This window comes from Podarcis cretensis (assembly GCF_951804945.1).
Source record: "Podarcis cretensis genome assembly, chromosome: 8".
NCBI classification, from domain to species: domain Eukaryota; kingdom Metazoa; phylum Chordata; class Lepidosauria; order Squamata; family Lacertidae; genus Podarcis; species Podarcis cretensis.
The window spans coordinates 50,217,795-50,236,545 of record NC_137177.1 but is presented as its reverse complement, the minus strand read 5'-3'; the positions used below and the strand labels follow the sequence as shown (position 1 = coordinate 50,236,545).

Sequence of the window (18,751 nt, the reverse complement as noted above, 5' to 3'; positions counted from 1 at the left end):
CCAGCCGTGCAGAAGGAGTGGGGAGGGCAGCTGCTGCCCCATATCACCTATGTCCTGTCAGCCTATGGACAGGCATTTCCACACAGCCTCTCTTATTTACGCACACGTGCAACGCGTCTAGGAGGAGAGAGCGCCTATCTCTGTGGTTATGCCTGCTTGTCTCCAGGATGAAAAAAAATACACAGCACAGTTACTCAAACACATGTAAATATCGCTCTAATCCCATTTGTTTGGCAGACCATATAAAGGCTAAGAAATGAAAAATGCACTCACACGCCCTCTGACACCCTGGCCCAGCGCATGGAGGGGAGCGCTCTCCCAGTGGCTGGCTCCTGGCTCCCTCGCCTCCCTCGCGCTTTGCTGCTAAGAAGATACTTAGAGCGCAGGGATTGCTCACAATCTGGCTGTGTGATCCACATACATGAGTTGTAATATGCCTGCTCCTATTTCGCTGCCTCTCCCTCTGCCTCTCCCCCCCCCCCCGCCAGCCCATCTCTCTTGTTCTCATGTTCAGTGGTTATTTTAGCTTAATGCAATGACATCACACGGCTCCCTTCATTAGGCAGAGCCCTCGCCGTGCTGCGCGGCTCCCCTGATCACTTCCAAATGATGGGATTTAGGGAGGTCGGATATTTATTGCCGATCAGTCTTAACGTGGGACGCTCAGCTCCAGGGTGGCGGGGGGGTGTGTGTTGGTGTGTCAATTTCTCTGCCCAAGGTGTACACAAGGGGGGGGGGTTGCACAGCGCGGGTGACAGCTGTGTTGTGGCTGTTTGTGTAAGCTGGCGGGGGGTGGGGAGAGAGAAGGCGAGAAAGTGAAAGGGGGGCTTTATTACACATTTTCATTTTTATACAGCAGGCTCAAATAGCTATAGGTTTCTGCCCATAGCTCCAGCTTTTAATCGGTGGAGTTTTTATATCAGGTCTGAATGAGGAAACTCCAGTAGGCCCTGGGAGGGGATGGCGGGTGCAGGGGGGAGAAACCTCACCTTTCAGCATCGCATAACAGCATCACAAAGCATCAGTATTAAAATATGCACAATATATTATTTGCTTTGATGATGGCAATAATAATATTTTTTAAAGTAGTTGTGGTGGTGGTGGTTGTTACTAATTGTTAAGCTGCTGCTTCTGCTACTACTACTAATACTAATACTAGTAGCAACAACAACACCCATTTTTCTTTTTATTTCCTGCACATACCCTTTTATGTTTTATCTTCCAGCTTCTGGGCTTTTGGATATCTCCATCATTTTATCAAAAGCGACAAATGCTAAAGGACCAGCAAAGGCCAAGCAGTGGTTCAGCAGGAATGCTGAGGAGGAGGGAGAGAGATGTCATCAAATGAGCTTCCCATTATTATGGGCTGTGGTGGACTGGCTGGGTTCCTGGGACGCCAGAGAGCCCTGAAACCCTAAATTATCAGGTTGCCAAGAAGGCTAGCCTGGGGAGGGCGAGGTTCAAAGTCTGCTCCTGGAAAGACAGACACACGCCGGCGTTTCTCCTGCAAAAGGCTATGGCTTCATTCAAGTATTTTCCTTCAAAATCAGGCCAGCACAAATCCCCGCCTGCAGAATATATACTCTGTGCCCTCCCTCGATGGGCTAGGTAATCCCTTGAATTAAGATTTCTTCTTTTTCCTGAGGGTTTTTATTTAACTGTTCTTAATAAATGAGAGCATTTAGGCACGTTTTGTTCTGCAGCCCTTGCTGGGACCAAAATTGCTACATTTGCTGAAACGCCGTTCCAGATGGCGTGTCCCCCACCCAGCTCCCTCCCCAAAAGGGCTTTTCTGCTTCTGCTTCTGGCTGCCTCTCTTTCGCTGCTGCTTGGCTGGGACGGAGGGGCAGCCGCTGCGGGACCTGGACAGCTCCCTTGCAGAGCCACAAAGCCAGGCAGGAGGAGGCCTGGCTGGCTGGCTAGCTGGCTGGCTGTCGCAATGGAGCCCCTCCATACATTTGTAGCAGCAGCAGCGGCAGTCTCTGGACTTGAACCCCCTGCCCTCTCACCTCAGGGTCTGATATGACTCCTCTCTCTCTCTCTCTCTTCCCCCACAACTCCCTGCCCCCACTCTCTTTTCTTCCGGCTCCTCTATCAAGCAGTGATGTACTCAGGCTGGCTGTGAATAAATGTAAGTGACCCCCACCCAGCCACCCCCACTTCCCTGAGCCTTCTGCAACTGCTGGAGAGGGAGAGAGAGAGAATGAGAAAAAGAGAGAGGAGGAATGAGAGAGAAGAAAGTGAGGGAGAGAGAGAGCAAGCAAATGGCCCCGACTTCCTCCCAGGTAATTAAAGGGTCTGTTTTCAAGGTTGCGTGGGTAAAAGACAATTTGGCCTAATGAAGCATTGATCGGCCAGCACTAAAGGTAGAAAAAGAGATGCTGACTCTCATCCATTCAAAGGTACCTTTCACTGCTGTAAAGCAGAGAACCGGGGATTGTTCTGGCTCAGCTGTCATTGCCTATGACCTGCTTTAGGGGGGGAAAGATGAGAATTTGCTTTAAATTTATTTCGATTCTGTAATGGCGCCGAGGTATATTATATGTCAGGCTGGGTACGATTATTAATCAGTGGGAAATTATATTTGCACGTGTGCGTGTGTGTGCTCTTCTCTCCACCCCCTTCCCCTTTTCTTCCCCCTTTTCTGCTTCTACCGAATATTGCGTCCTTCATTATTCACATTAAGACCCCCACCAATCAGCTCTTTGGATGCTGAATGCGTGAGGTCAGTTATGGAGATGCAGGAAATTACTGCGGATTGGTGGGGACATTTTTGTCAATTTGTAAGCAAAAGCCGGCGTTATTGCAAGGTTTTCATCACTGTCGATTTGTGCCGGTACAAGATATCTCAAAACAAAACCCTCCAAGGCACTGATGGCGGACGAGGCAAAATATCTGAGCAGAAATCTTTAGGCGCCGATATTAATGTTCCGGCAATCAGAGAGAGGAAGTGTGTAATTTTTCCACTTGAGACCAATCCAGTTCTAAGCCAAAAGCCCTAAAACCTGCCTCTGGTGGCATTTAAGCCTCATCCCAGCCAGGTTCTGGAGCTGGCAAGCAGACGGACAGTGGCCTCCGTACATTCCCCTCAGCTGCTGGCCACCCTGACCCCTCTGACCCCTGAATTATTTCATTCACCAAAGGACCAAGTGATCATAAATGAGGGAACGGGAGGAAAATGGGGTATAGCAAATTTGGGTGAGGGAGGCAGGAGGGGGACCTGTACTGATTGCGGGACAAGCTGAGTCTTCTTCAGCGAGCCTTTGCTCCAAACCGGGCACTACTGCCGGGTCTTGCGAGAGGCCCCTGGGCTCAACAATGGAGCGTCCCTTCAGAGCACCAAACACAAAGGGGATTTGCTCTCACGCTGTCCGCATTGTGCAGCTCCTCTCGGTCTAAACGGGGCCGCTTTTTGCCCTGATTAAGACGAGGAGGGGAAAGGGAAACCGAGCCCCGCATCTTTTCTTCTGCAATACAGATGCCGCGTTTCTCCCTCTCCCTCACGCACGGTGCAGTTCCCTGCTCTTTCTAAGGTGCCTTCTGCAGCCCATCCTCATACCGACTGTTGCATTTCGTAGTCTCTTTAGGTGAGCATCACCCCTCTGCCACCCTAACACTAAAAAATAAATAAATAAAATGGAAGGGGGTTCAGAGGAGAGGGCAGGAAGGTGGACAAAGGACAGAGAAGCCAGTTAGGAAAGAGGCCGTGGGAGGCAGCTCACATACAACACATTTTGTCATGTGTGGGTCCTTTTCTTTTGGGAACAGTGCTGCTCTAACGTGTAGGATTTCACAGATGTGCAAAGTGCTGATCTCTCTTCCTCCGTTGTCCCCCTCCCCATTCTAAGCATCCTTCAAAATGGCAAAACTGTGGCTCCCCCAATTGTGTCTGCACAAGGAGGAGATGTTGCCGGGAGGCCGGCGGAAGGCAAGCGGCTCCGAGCTCCCGGAACTGATGGAGACAAAGGCCACTTCCCTGTCACCTTCGCCCGGCTTTTCAAAAGAGCATCCCCCGAAACACAAAGCGTCAGCGGGAAATGGCAATTTTATGAATCCTAATCAATCAAAGGGCTTATTAACTCAATGTGAAGCCAGATTAAAATCTTTAATTATAAATCGTGCTGAAAGGAAAAACAAAATGTACTTATGGTACATTGAAAATTCCGGATATTAACATTGTTGTTATTATCTCTGGCAATATTAAATCCCCCCTCCCTCCCTGCCTTGCAACGGGCCCACCTTCCTCTTATTCCAAAGAACAAGACGGCAGAGCAAAACCTCGTTTTTCTTTTCTATTCTTTTCTCTCCCCCCTTCCTCCCAAGGCTTATTAAAATGTATTCTTTTCTATTGCACACCAGGCAGTTTGCAGGGAAGCTGGGGGTGGGGAGCAGGGGGGGCATTCAGGAAACCCCATTACAGCTGCACAGTGAGCGGCAAGAGGCCGAGGAGGCTCTGCTGCTTTATTAAGGGAGGCGAGTTAGAGTTACGGGGCTGGTGGGGTGGGTGGGGGTGATGCAATCAAATGTGAAGCATTTTCTGCTAATGAAAGAGGCATGCATGTCTGTGCAAGGGGGTGTGATTGGCAGGGCTGCAGATTGGGAGCCACAGGAAGGGCCTTACCTCAAAGCCACGGTGTGAGAAAAGGCAAGGGGTGCTATTTTCATCAGGCAGACATTTGGGAAATGACCACAGCAAATTTAATCACAGTTGGAACAGGGCGGGGGGTGGGGAGAGAGAGAGAGCACCAGAGTCGCATGTTTTATTTATTTGTTCAAAGTCACGGTCATCCTATTGTGTCATTCTGTCATTTCACACACACACACACACACACACACACACACACACACACACACCTCCTCCCTATTTCCATTGTTCATGCAAGGCACAGGAAAATATATATATAACCCCCCTCCTTTTGGGGGGAAGACAATCCAGGAGAGGCCAAAGGTTTGGCCAGAGAGAGAGCAAAATGGGGGCTTTTCATATTCAAATCATAAAAGCAAAATGCATTCTACATTGTGATGCTAAAACCTGCATCTTTCATGCATCTGCTTGACAGGCTGCTTGCCTTGTTCCCTTGTCTTCATCCCCTCTCTGTTTTGTGCAATATAGCCTTTTTAAATGGAGGGGGGAACTGCCATCTAAGCCCCTTGCAAGGGTCTGATTTGCAGCGGGTGAGGAGGCATTCTTAGTGCTAATCAAAACAAATAGGAGAAAAGAAAACCCAGGGAGCTCACGGGAGGCAGCCTCCCCTCCCTCCTCGCTTCTTTCTGTACATAGTTCCTGCTTCTGCGCTCCAGGTCTCCTCCTCCGATTTATTCCTAAAGCTGCCCCATGCCCTGAAATCTGTTGTCAATGTACTGCTCTCTGCTGAAGCCCGGTGGAGGCACACAGTTGCCAGGAAGGCAAGAGGATGTGGGCCTGGGGAGGGTGAACTGGCCCTGTGTGTGGCTTTTTCCCCATCCCACCCCACGCCTAGAAAATATGTCATAACACATTTTAATATTTTCCTAATTGTTTGAGAATTGCTTCCAATCCTCACCCTGTAAAAAACAACAACCAACAACCTGGTTTAGGACCAAATTTGAGACTTTCACTACTTTGAGCTATTTTCTTGCCTGTGTACTGCAATCCACCTGAAATATGTCCCTTGCCCAGGATAGGTCGTGCTGTCTGCTGAAGGCAGGCAAAGCACCTGCACCCATTGGGGTCCCTCTTTAGGGTCGCAAGCACCTGTTTCACATAAGCAGCAAAGATGTAGGGATTGTGGCGGCAGTGGGAGGGAGAGGCTTTTATATTGCAAAGCCAGCACGATTGCATACTTTAGTTCCTGGTCTTTAAATGACAGGCAGACCCATATTCAAGTGGACCCTTGTATGCTTCATTCATAAGAGGAGGAATTTCATATTCATAAGAGAAAAATGCAGGTTGCTAACAATTGATCAGATCCCCCCCCCCCGCTTCAAGATACATGGCATCTACTTTACAAACCCCCCACTCCAATGCAGCCCATTCTGTAAAAACCTTAATTGCACCAACTCTTTTGAAGAAAAAAATGCAGGACACCTAATCTAGAAAGCAACCTAGAAGGAAGTAAAAGCTCCTTGCAACCATATTTCAGGAGGGAAAATCCTTTTGTGTTTAAACTTGGTTTTTCTTTGCTTTCCAATACTTTAGAACTAGCTGGTTAGATGGCAGATAGATAATAGACAGACACATGCCACTGTATTTCTATAGTTAAAAATCCATTTAATTGAGGTCTAAATAATTATCCTATTTAAGCATTTTCTAAACATCTTTAGGAAAATTTGTAACAGATTTGTGTACAGCTAAATTAATATATTGGAACCTTAAGAAAGGAATCAAATATTTAAACCATGCATATATCTCTGGGAGATCCCACACATATTCAAACCAATTCATATATGGCACATTTGCTAAAATACTCGCTTAAATATCAAAATTATTTGGCTCTTTTTCTCTGCAATTTATTTCCATGTTTTTTCCTCATAGGATGTTGGGTTTAGAAACATGTTTGATGCCTGTCAGCATATTTAAAACAAGGCTTCCATGCAGTTATTTTTCTTAATTCTGTACTGTCTTAAACTTTATTTCAGAATATATACATTTTTAAAGAAAACTGTTTCAATTATCTCTTGAAATCCCTTGCCAAGAAGGGATTACATTTTTGTATGAATTTTACCCAAAATATTAAATGTGCAGGATTAGCAGAGAGAGGAGATCAGAGGAGGGAAATATTCTATTTTCAAATTTAGGTGCAAAAAACAAAATAGAAAATAAATACTGTGCAACAAAAATATTCAAGAGAGAATTGATACAGCTATCTGACAATTAATAATGTTTGTATGAGAAATGAAATTATTATTACAGTGTGGAATAGCAAGGAACAAACTTACAGGTAAAGGCTTTGAACAGTTCTCCATAAGGAAACAGCTGCTCCTATCCTGGTGGGGGAAAGGAAAATACTTCAAATGTAATTTCTTAAAGAAGGAGGGAAAGGGGGGGAACAAAAAATAACTATTTTTTATGGGGGGGGAATTAATGCACCGTTAAAAGGTAATAATAAAATGTGATTATTATTATTATTATTATTATTATTATTATTATTAGTGTGTACTGTTTCAATACCTCCTGCTACACCTTTTCTGCTTTACACACACACAACACACATATTCAGATGAGCAGCCGAAGGAACACACACACACACACACCAGCCGTTCCAGGGGACAAAAGGGGGAACAGCCGAGTGAGTGCCGCCAAACAGTTTAATCTGGATTAATCTTGCACTACATTGACTCCCTAAACCTCACATTTTCGTTATGCAAAAGCCAATTGGATTTGCCTGCCCTCGGGCTCCTTCGGTCTGGAGTCTCCAGGTTCAGACCCAACCATTTATCTTGATCGTTTCCAAGCTACTTGGACAGAAGGAGCGGGAGGGGGGGCGGAGGGGGGAGGCGATTGTTTCGTTTGTTGTCAGAGGGCATTGATCCGCCCTTCTGTCTGCTGGTCACCGAGGGGAGGGCAGCCCCCGGAGGAGCCCTTCCAGGCTCGGCCAGGTCAGCAGAGAGACAGAGAGAGAGAGAGTCCTATTGAGCCATGACCCAAATGAGCGCTCATTGAAGGAAACGGGGATTGGCGTCGGGATCGTTTGGAGACACCCTCCGTAACACTTAAACAAGTCCACTCTGTTAATGCCGGGTCACCAGGGACCCATCAAGACCTCTCTCCTGACCATTAGACCCTTTGATGGAGTGGACGATAAACTTCCCAGGACAGCTCGGACACTGGACTTGAACGTGGTTGCAGGACGAGGCCTGCCTGGGATGGCACAGATGGCTGCTGACTGCCCCCCTGCCCCGGTGGGGGGGGGGTGACTATATGTATCGGGACTGGAGATTAGGCAGAGCCAAAGCAAAGCCACGTGGCTGGCACAGGCCCCCTGGAAATCACGGCTGCAAACGCAGCCAAATTCCAGAGGCTGCCGGCTCCCCCCCCCCCCCCCCACAACTGCCTTTGCCGTAGCAATCTCCGTTCCCCCAGCCAGATCCAAGGCCGGGCATTTGGGTATCTTTTGGCTGCTGTTGCTTCTATTCTGCGTGAAGGGAGGAGGAGGAAGGCAAAGTCTGGAAAAAATAATAATAAATCTGAGACCCATCAACTGGTTTGGGGGACACGATAATGTCAAGGCAGTGCCTAAGAGAGAATTAGTTAAAATGTTAAAATCCTAATGGTTTCAATTACAAAAGGTGACGTTTATAGCAGTCGGCACAGCAGAGCAAATACAATACTCTAATTAGTCCAAAATAATAATAAAAATGCAGCAGGGACTATCTGACCGTTTTGGTGTTTTAATCCATGTACTGATATATTAGTATTTGCACAGATTCTTCCCAGGTGCTACCTAAGATTTGCTGTTTCAATTTTTCCACAAGCCAAAAGGATGCTTTTTTTTTTTTTTTTTTTTTTTGCAGAGTACTTGCTTGAATTATCAAGCTTTTATCCTAGTTTTACCACCTTGCCTCCTCCTCTCTGGAGAATTGACTGATTCTGTGTTAATACAGGAAATGACACCAAATTTTGCAGAGACCACACTAGGAGAAATTGTCATTTCTTGCAAAGCTCTTCTGAAACATTTTCCCTCAAAGTAATGAATATTACATTGATTTGCAACGAATATTTAAGTAATTAGCAGAAACAGTCACTAATAAATGGCTAAGGAATTTGGCAAAATTCACTGGAAAATGAAGCTGGCCTTTATTTAAAATATTTCATGAATAAATAGCTGCAGGATATTATTTTTTACCTAGCATGTAACTAATGGTGGCACGGCAAAAGAAAATGTCAGAATAATTCTGATTATTTAAACATCCCTCTCCCAGTCAAACCTGAAGAGCTTTTGACTGAAGAAACAGCCGTGTCCTCACTGAGGCAGCTTGTAACCTTTCCAACTTGTTCAAATTTAGGCTGTTTTAAATGAGCCACTTTCAGCGTGACACAATGGTGCCTCTCCCCCCCTTTTGTGTGCTGAATGCACCGTGGTTACTCAGCGATGACAAGGAAATGGCATTTCCCCAGAATTCAAAACATGCAATATTTTGTTACTGGGGAAATGTTAACACCTCTTCCTTCCCCATCCCAAACCCAGCACACCCTATTGCAACGCTCTGGTCAGCTAGTTGACAGTCACATTTGTGACAAGCCCCCCACCCCACCAAAAAAACCCATTCCTGTCTCATTTAGTGATTCTCCCCCTCCCAATTTACATTGGGTTAGTTGCGCTTCGTAGCCCTTGGAATCAACGGTGCTGTAAATTGTGGTCAACTTATCCCCCACTTTTCAATGAGACCAAATTTCATCTAACTCAGCCTCGATCCAAATCATTATTTTCCGCATTTTCGCCAGAGCTCCCTCCTCCTAAGCCACGGGTCAAGTTGCAATGACGAAAACAAGCAGAAAAGCGCTGGACACCAGCAAGTCGCCCCCCCCCCCGACAGCAGCCGGGTTTTTCCACGAATCTTTTGCATTTCCTTGTTTTAAATGCAATTTTTCAGAGCCTGAGAGCTGCCTCTCCTCAGCATGGGAACTCTGCCTCGCTGAATGAAAGGAAGAAAGGCTCAAACAGTCCCCCCCCCCGGTCCACTGAACACTCAGAAACAAACGCACAGGCTGCCGTAACCATGTGCTTGGCAGACGTGTGGGGGTATCACACCGCAAGAGTGTGTGGCTATTAAAGTGCTCGGAAGGGAAGGTGTTGCCTTTCCCTGCCCTGTGGAGAGGGCTGTGGCTTTCCAAGGAATGCACCTCCAGCGGAAAGAAACCTTTCATGCCTGCCATTCAAGTTCCAGCACTTTGCAAAGTGATCTCTCTCACTTTCGCAAATGTCTCGAACCAAGAATCTGGTAATCTCTCTTCGATGGCATCATCACTTCCGACGCTTTTATCCTGCAATGCGAATGATAATCAGGCTGATAGGCAAAGCAAAGCACCCCCTAATCCCGCCCTCTCCCCAGCGAATTGTTCCTCTGGACTAATGCATTCCCATTCACATGGCTGATGTCTGTCTGTCTCTCTGTGTACCCATGCAGCCTTTTGCAGAGAGAACAGGTGATTAAGAACTTTTTCGTACGAAAAGGAAAAGCCAGAGGCAGGCGGAGCGCGCACGGGGCGGGGGCGATCAGGAACAGAAAGAACAAACGCAGCCCCACTAGATCAGAAGTCCCTTTTGTAAAGTCATCTCTTTGTAGGGTAAAATCCGGCAACCTCAGCGATCCAACAAGCTGTGACTCTGCAGCAGGATCCCCCCCTTCCCAAAAAACAAAACAAAAACCCAACCTCTCCCGCTTTTGTACATTGCAGTTCCCTATGATGTCCAAGGAACTGCACAGCAGGAGATAATACAGATAAATTTTTACGTCGAGCAATCATTAACAGAGTACAAAGTTGCTACCACTGTACTTGTCACTGTTTAGAGATATTTTTTTTGCCTAAAAGCACATTTTACACCCTGAAATATACCTTGGCATAACAAACCTGAAGGATTCATTCACAGCAAATAATGGAATTTCTCTCTTCTTAGAGTAAAAATATAAAATATATATTGCCAGGTTTTCTTAAGTGCATTACTATTTAACATGTTCATAAGCTGCCTCCTCTCCAAAATGAAAGTGACATATACCCCCATACAGATATATAAAATCTGGGCACTGTGTCCCCCTGCAGATGTGCCAGGCAGATAGACAGAATTTGTCCAAGTGGCACAGGTGGCACTTACAAATGCCCTCATCCTGCAGCCCTGTTTCAGGCCCATGGAACAAGCTTCAAGCCAAGGCACCTTCTTGAACTCTGGGAACTTTGTGACAGGGATCAGGTACAGAGGGTAAATAGTACAATGGGATTGTGTACATTCGAGTTCATTTCTGGAAGTGGCTTTTTCCTGAGATTTATTAGCACTCGTGGAAACTGGGCATTTTCTGTTTTGTTTCATTGCTTGTCACATCTCTTTCGCTCCCAACATAATGCACTTTGAGTGCTCTGATAGCACATAGAACACTGCCAAACCAATGCAAGAAAAACTCTCTTTGCAATCTGAGTGAATTTCGGAAAGGCTTTTAGTCACGCTTACACATACAACTGCACCAGGTTCTGCAAGGTGACACTAGACAATCATTTAAGATAGCCTTTCCCAATCTGGTTCCTTCCAGAGATTTTGGACTACAAACTCCAGCACCCCAAAACAGAATGACCATATGATGCTGGGTTGGGGAAAGTTGCTTTCAGGCACCCTGGAGTTGGTAATGTGTGACTGCTTAAATGTCAGGCATGGAAAAAGCTACGTCTGAGTTTAGAAATAACACAGAGAAAAGTAATATTACTTTCTGTAATGAAGAAAAGTGGAAAGCCTAAACATTGCATAAATGTATTTTTAAGAACCTTATTTGAGAAAGTGACAAAGGGCTGCCCTCCTAGCAAAGATTATTATTATTAAATAAACCTGCTCAAAGAGGCATTTCTCCAGCCTGCATCCAGCAGCAGCCCTGAGCCCCCAATGGTCTTTCTTGCCACACCCAAGACTGCTCTAAATATCCTTCTCCGTAATGCTTTCAAGGGTTTTCAAAACCACTGCAAAGCACATCCCAGGTTTCTTGGTCCTCTGCCATCGTCCTGAGGCAGATTAAGGCACTCTGTAGCTTCTAAGTGCTAGTGAAAGACTCATTTGCTAATTGAGATGGGATTCCTTGAAGATCAACCATTGTTTCACATGGTTAGAAAAGAAAAAGATGAGTACTTTTAATTATAGGCCTAGTCAAGATTTTCCTATATGTTGTGGATAAATCTAGCTTGGAAAATACTCAGCCCTTTACAGAATTCTCCTACAAATGCACGAGTGAGCCTCGATTTGCTTCCTAAATATCCAGCTCATACAAATACGTATGATTCAAACGGCTGTGACATGGCTGTAAACAGAAATGAATTCCACTTTTCAAAGCCCTTGCAAGTGTGAGGCACAAGCAGATCCGAGTGACCTTGCACCACCCCCGCCTTAGCGCACGCGCTCCATTAACCCCCTGTCTGCTGAGAGCTGGAAGCAGAAATTAAGGACCCCACTGGGTGATTGATGCACTTCAGAGTAAAGCGTCATCACAGGCAGCCTCAAGGCAGACTCTCCTCACGAACAACATCACAAGACCAGAGGACATGGTCTTTGGCTACTATGGTATAACAGGAGCTTTTCCTTAGAATGTTCGGACTCTGAGAAATCTGTAACTGACTGATTCAGGAGGTCTAGTTTTTACATCTGGGAAATGGACAGCAAACCAAGCATCTCAGAGTTTCCCAGAGTACCTCTCATGTATTCCAGAGGTTAGGGATGGAGAAGGATTCTGGGGGAAAAGACTCATTACTGGGAAGGGTGGCAACAAAGAGGTGCTGTAGGGCCGGATTGTGCTCAGCTGCCTCCTGGGTATTCTGGGACAGAGCAAGCTCTCCTCAGTCGAGCTGATATGCTGCCTTGTGGCAAGTGTTTGGGATTAAAACTAACAAAGATGGCTGCAAAGCAAAGCTGTAGCTGGGCCTGTATCTTTACCCGGCTGACTGGAAGCAGAAGCAGCTGAAGGGAAGGAAATGCAGGCAGGCAAGAGGGAGTTAAGTAAATAATTTTTTTTTCCTTTTCTTTGTCGATATGTTTAGTTCTCTTCCTGCCAAGACTCATTTCACTCTGCTATCTTGTGAGAGACACATATGGTGCGGTGAAATTGCCATCCGAGAAAGCATGCCCCAGCCTGTTGAGACATCATCAAATAAGATTAAAGCAAAGCAAAAATAAAAAGATAGAACGATTCCCCCTCCCCTTTTTTTTCTTTTTTGCAGCAAACATCTGATGAAAGTCAGTAAGGTACTTGAATGCTTCTAAAGGTTTTGTGGCTATTTCTTTACTTTGCCTGGTTAACAAAAAGGCAGAACAGGACTGGCCAATCTCCCCCTTTTACTTCTTCAAGTTAACAAAAAAAGTGCTTAATAGTATTGCTTTCAATTCTCCTCTGATAAATAGCACTTAAATGCACCAAAAACAGCTCTATTTCTCTATCGCTCCCTTCCTTTCCCGCTTCTGTCTTGGAGTATAATGTGTAAAGCCTTTGGGTGCCAGTGTGCCATCCTCCCTCTGCAAAAGACAGCACCAGTTTTTAAAGGAAAGGCTTTTTTTTTTAAGGCTATGGCTGTAATATCTGCTCTAGAAAAGAGAAATTGCCTTCCCCCTGGGAGCAGGCACATCATAACATGGAATCATAAAAAGCTGAGAAAAGCCACCCATTTCTCAGATGAGATGATAAGAAATTTGTTTGGAATGCTTACATTTAGATCCATTTAATAGCCACTCCTCATTTGGCACCATTCTCAGGCCAAGGCATGAAAGGGAAAAGACTTGGATGTTTTCATGGCAAAAGAGTCATTTCCTGTGCTCCCACTTCTTCCAAAATGGAAACCTTGTTTCTGGGCACCTGAATTTCACCCACTTTGTCAGTCAATTACTTAAGGCTCTCCTTCTCTGGCTGGGCTATTCCATGTTGAGAAGGCCTTCTTGAAATTGTTTCCATTCCTGTTTTTATTGATTGTGTTAAGGACAGTCCAAAGGAGAACAACAGTGAAGCCCACAGTCAGAACTGAAGCTGCCTCTGTAAGGTAGAATAGATGTATGTGGATGGAGCAGATATGAGCAGGCAGGCAGGAGATGCTGTAGTTGAGTCTGGAGGAACTTGAGGGGCTGCCTTAGACCAAGTCAAACAAATAGGTTCATCCAATTACAGATAGGTAGCCGTGTTGGTCTGCCATAGTCAAAAAAAAATTCCTTCCAGTAGCACCTTAAAGACCAACTAAGTTAGTTCTTGGTATGAGCTTTCGTGCGCATGCACACTTCTTCAGATACCTGCATTCTTCAGATACCTTGGTATGAGCTTTCGTGTGCATGCACACTTCTTCAGGTTCATCCAACTCCATGTTGTCTACACTGAAGGGCAGCAGCTCTCTAGGGGTCCAGAGCAACTCATAGGGATTCTAACTTGCTGCAGCTGTAAGGTGTATCAAAATTTTCTATTTTTGCTTTATGGTTAAAGTATATTAATAAATAACAGCCCAGTGATGACAAGCAGGCCAGGGGGGGAAAGGGGGGGGGGTTGTAATATCAACATTAAGACTGCTTAGCAGTGGCGATGTCTGTCAAGTACCAAAGCCTTAGAGCCATCTCCACATTTTGATTTATAACTTCCTTTACCTATTTCACCCCCTAAGGAATGCTAAGAGTATGAACCCCCCTGCTGGCATGGGCCTTAGTACATGTGTACCCCTTTTACTTCCCTGTTAGCAACCCTGGCCTCCACCTTCTTGTGTGAACAGCAAATGATGGAATACAGTGGTACCTGTGGGGTTAAGTACTTAATTCGTTCCGGAGGTCCATTCTTAACCTGAAACTGTTCTTAACCTGAAGCACCACTTTAGCTAATGGGGCCTCCTGTTGCCACCGCGCTGCTGGAGCACAATTTCTGTTCTCATCCTGAAGCAAAGTTCTTAACCCGAGGTAATATTTCTGGGTTAGTGGAGTCTGTAAGCTAAAGCGTATGTAACCTGAAGCGTATGTAACCCGAGGTACCACTGTAATTGTGACTATCAAAACCAAAACAACACAGGGGTACAGGTGCTCATGTGGCAATTGCACACGCAGAAAATTCGGATCGGAACAAACACAACTAGAATTCATAGAATCATAGAGTTGGAAGAGACCACAAGGGCCATCGAGTCCAACCCCCTGCCAAGCAGGAAACACCATACTAGAAGACCATAAAAACAAATTTCATGGAGCTTAGAGCCAATTGCTTCAATAGCCTTAAGCAAGAATTAGAGGAGAGACCCAAAGAAAGAAAAGCTAGAGGAATATCCCCTGGGCCTAGACCCATGGATATGTAACAGGGGCTCATGTGATATCATCACAACATTAACTTCTCTCCCTCCTGACCATGCCTGAAGTTGAGACTCAAAATACAAGTTATCTTCAGTTACTTCCAAGGGTCTATTGTGGAGCTCTCCACCAGTTGGACTTTTGGCTGGCTGCCATCCATTTTTCTGCCTTCCCCAGACATGTCCGAAAGCGGGGAGAATATGTGATTATTGTTCTCCAGAGAGGTGGAGGAAAGGTGTTTCAAAAAGTGACTTCATCCATATGTAAGCAGATGGTTTGTCTGGAGAGAATGAGAATGCAAACCTTACTCACTGGCGCATGCACACACAAACACACACATGCCCTTGGAGAGGCTGCTTGTTTTAAGTGGGCCCTTTTGCTTTCTGAATTGGTGGTGGAGATGTGTGTTATGTGTTGAAGAAAACATGATGTACTCACACACCTCCTATTATGAATTACTGCACTTGATAATTATAGTAGGAAAGTGATCATCTGAGCATAGAGTTAATTTCAAAAGCCTCCTGTCAAATGTAGTTGGCTGAAGAGAACATATTTCTCATTTCATGGGAAGCCAACGATATAGCTCTTGTTGTTTCAGAATTTCATAGTTAATATCTTCAACTTCTCTAGGAAGAGTCTCGCGTTATTTCAATTGCAAATTGAGTGGGGGGGGGGAGAGTGGGAAATAGGTTGTGGTGAAAATGTTTTAAAAGGAATAAAAGTTGTGCTGAACTTGAAGGAAGGAAAGAAACCCTAAAACTACCCATCTGTTTTCACAGTGATGTGATTATGATAGAGCCAAGTCACATCCACCTGGCTGCCCCATGCAATGGTTAGGATTTGGTTGTAGACAGTGCTTTTTTCTGGGGGGGCACAGGGGTACGCATACCCCTAAACATTTTATGAATCTTTGTACTTTTGTCCATTTACTGTATTTTTTTTTCCTGATTTGAACTATAAAATGGTGATTTTCTTGAGTCAAAATGAGACTATCCCTAAACATTTTTTTTAGAAAAAAAGCACTGGTTGTAGATATTCCCACACTAAAAAGAAAACATGAATTTGCACTGAATCTGAATTTTTGTTTGTTTTTTAATCTGAATCTAATTTTTTGGCTCAGTCCCAAACATTTGGGTTTTGTATCATGTACGCTTTAAATTTTTTGACCCATAAATAGGTTTTTGTATTGAAAAGGGTGTTTGGTGCCTTCTCCCTATTACGAGGCAGCCCTGTTTAGGAAAGTTTTTAATGTCTGATGCTGTATTGTTTTTAATATTTGGTTGGAAGCCACCCAGAGTGGCTGGGGAAACCCAGCCAGATGGGCGGGGTATAAATAATAAATATATTATTATTATTATTATTATTATTATTATTATTATTACAACATCTCTCTAGGCAGAACCTACAAAAGACTCATTTCACTGTGGATTTGTGAATTTGGGCTTACCTCCTCTCAGGCAAGGCAATCTCCTTCAGTGAAATGGGGTGAAGGAGAAGGTTTGCTGGACAACAGCAAAGGATAAAATGTTTGGTGGAGGGTGTAGGGTGGAGGGTGGAGGCCATCACAAAGGGGGCTGGGGGAAAATAGAGCTATCTAAAATATGAACCTGTTGTAGGCTAAATCCACCTAAATGTCACATGTACAAATCAGACCAATAGTACCCTTCAAGTGTTAACAGGGGTGAGGGTGGGCAGGCAGGAGGGAATCTAACCCAGGTGGTTCTGTGGTTTGGGAACAGAGTTAGGGAGAATATATGCTGCTGATTAAGTTCCAAAAAAATGGGGAGGGCAGCATAGCAAAAATATAAATCTATCACTATGGGCAGTAAATGGAAAGGGGTGCGTCAGAAGGGGGGGGGGGTAGCAGAAGCAGCCTGCCACCAGGAAAAGGTGAAGGAGAAGAAGGGGGGTGGAGAAAGAAAGAAAGCCGACCTCTGGCGCAATAATGGGGTGCAAACGTCTAAATCTCTCACATTTTATGGGCAACGTCTAATGCTTCTACCCCCTGCCATTATGACATTTCCACTGGCTCTGATCTTTATTTTCAGTTTTATTGCCCAGTGAGTAACAGGTTTCTCCAAGAGTGAAAGAAAGAAAGCAGACTCCTCTAGGAAGCTGGGCAGTTGGAACTCAGGCAGCTCCCATCTCCGTCCTCTTGCTGGAGGGACAATTTCCCAGGCTCCATGTGGAACTCCAGCTAGGATCAGGCCCAAACAACCCTTGAGAGGGACAAGGCCAGGTCTTCAAGTGCAGGTTGAAAGCAGGTGTGTATGTTTTTGGGTGGAAGGGTGCTGTTTAAAGGGCCAGGGGGTGGGGGTTCAGACCCATACTTATTCATCTCATCCATTTCTGTCCCCAGTCCTGCTCTCTGGGAACTTTTCTCCCAGCTAGACCCACTTCTGGTATTTCAGCTGAGATGCAAAGGGCCATGGGGCCAAAGTGCTGTGAGCAGCAGAGAGGGCACTTTGAGCCTCATTTGAGAAAGGGCAGAGCAGCAGGCCTCTCTCGCATGCTGTTTGGCCCTCAGTGATACCTTTGGCCTTGCCCTGTGTCTGTGTATGCTACAAGGAAGCCAGAGTGGCTGAGAGGGGCACAATGCAGCCAAAGGGAAGAGCTCTCAAGACCCACTCATTTTAATCAGAGAAAGAAGTTCATGCACCTTCAGTGCATCACCATGTGTTACTTGTACAAGCCACCATGTGATCCTGGGAGCCTTAAAGCAGTTATTCCTTCAGTCAGAGTTTGTGATGCAAATCTAAAGCCTGAAACTGGTCAGAATGCTCATCTGCATTACAAATGGCTGTCTTGTGCTTTCCTTTCTCCTTTTTAAGCACCATACAGAAGGAAAGAAGGAAGGAAGGAAGGAAGGAAGGAAGGAAGGAAGGAAGGAAGGAAGGAAGGAGCTTAAAAGTGATCTGAAATGCTCAGAAATGTGGAGAAAGAGTCAAGAATCTCTGTGGCCACAGCTGTCCCTCCTGCAGGAGGGGGTAGGAGGAACAACGGTGCAAAAGTTGCCTCACTGGATAGACATCTGGATCCCATTAGCTTACAAACCAGAGCATCCGCAAACTTGTCAGCTGAAACCCACAACAAAGCCTGGGGAGGCGATTTGCCTTCTGACAGGAACCCGGCTGCTCTGTTTTACAAGGCAAATATTATCTGTTCTCATTTCCAGGGCGCCACATTATTAAAAGCTGGATGTAATCTAAGAAATTAAAAAGGGCTTCTTTCATTTGACATTTCATCTCTTGAATTCCCCAGAGAAAGAAAAGCCCAATATGAGCCTGGGTCTTGCTTGTCAAGAATTGTCTTTTCACTTGTGAATCTGTTCTCCTCTGACCTGCCTTGTCTGGCAGCCAATCGCAGCACAGGGAAATGCACCTCCCTGTGGCTTGCGAGCCACACCCTCCCAGGGGCTGCAGCAGGAGGGAGCCTTTGCTTGCCACCAAAGGGAAGAGGGTTTTTGTTTTGTTTTTTCATAGAGGATTTAGATTGCTTGCCTACGAGGACACGCTGTGCAGTGGGCCAAATTCAAGCTAGAAATAGTTATGAGCATCCATAACTACACTTCTGGATCAGGATGAGGCACCTGCTTTCCAATGATGCACCTGGAAGATCACAAGCCTCTTTGTCACCAGCATCTGGTATTCACAGATAGACTGTCTCTGGACACGGAAGACCGTCCATGAAAAGCTTATTATTGGCTGCATCCCATCGGATTATTCCTGAACCCTGAACGAAACTGGCTTGGGTGCTATCTTGAAGTCCCACAAGTCAGGGCA

At 45.5% G+C, this 18,751-nt stretch overlaps 1 protein-coding gene across 1 annotated transcript in view; it reads right to left on the bottom strand.

Annotated features, from left to right (window-relative positions):
• ZFHX3 (zinc finger homeobox 3) overlaps positions 1-6,937 on the bottom strand; it is a 340,568-nt gene extending 333,631 nt beyond the window's left edge. The window contains exon 1 of the mRNA XM_079989142.1: positions 6,919-6,937. The gene's annotated coding sequence lies outside the window, so the exon portion shown is untranslated. The remainder of the gene's footprint in view (positions 1-6,918) is intronic.
• Between the last annotated feature and the right edge of the window lie 11,814 nt (positions 6,938-18,751).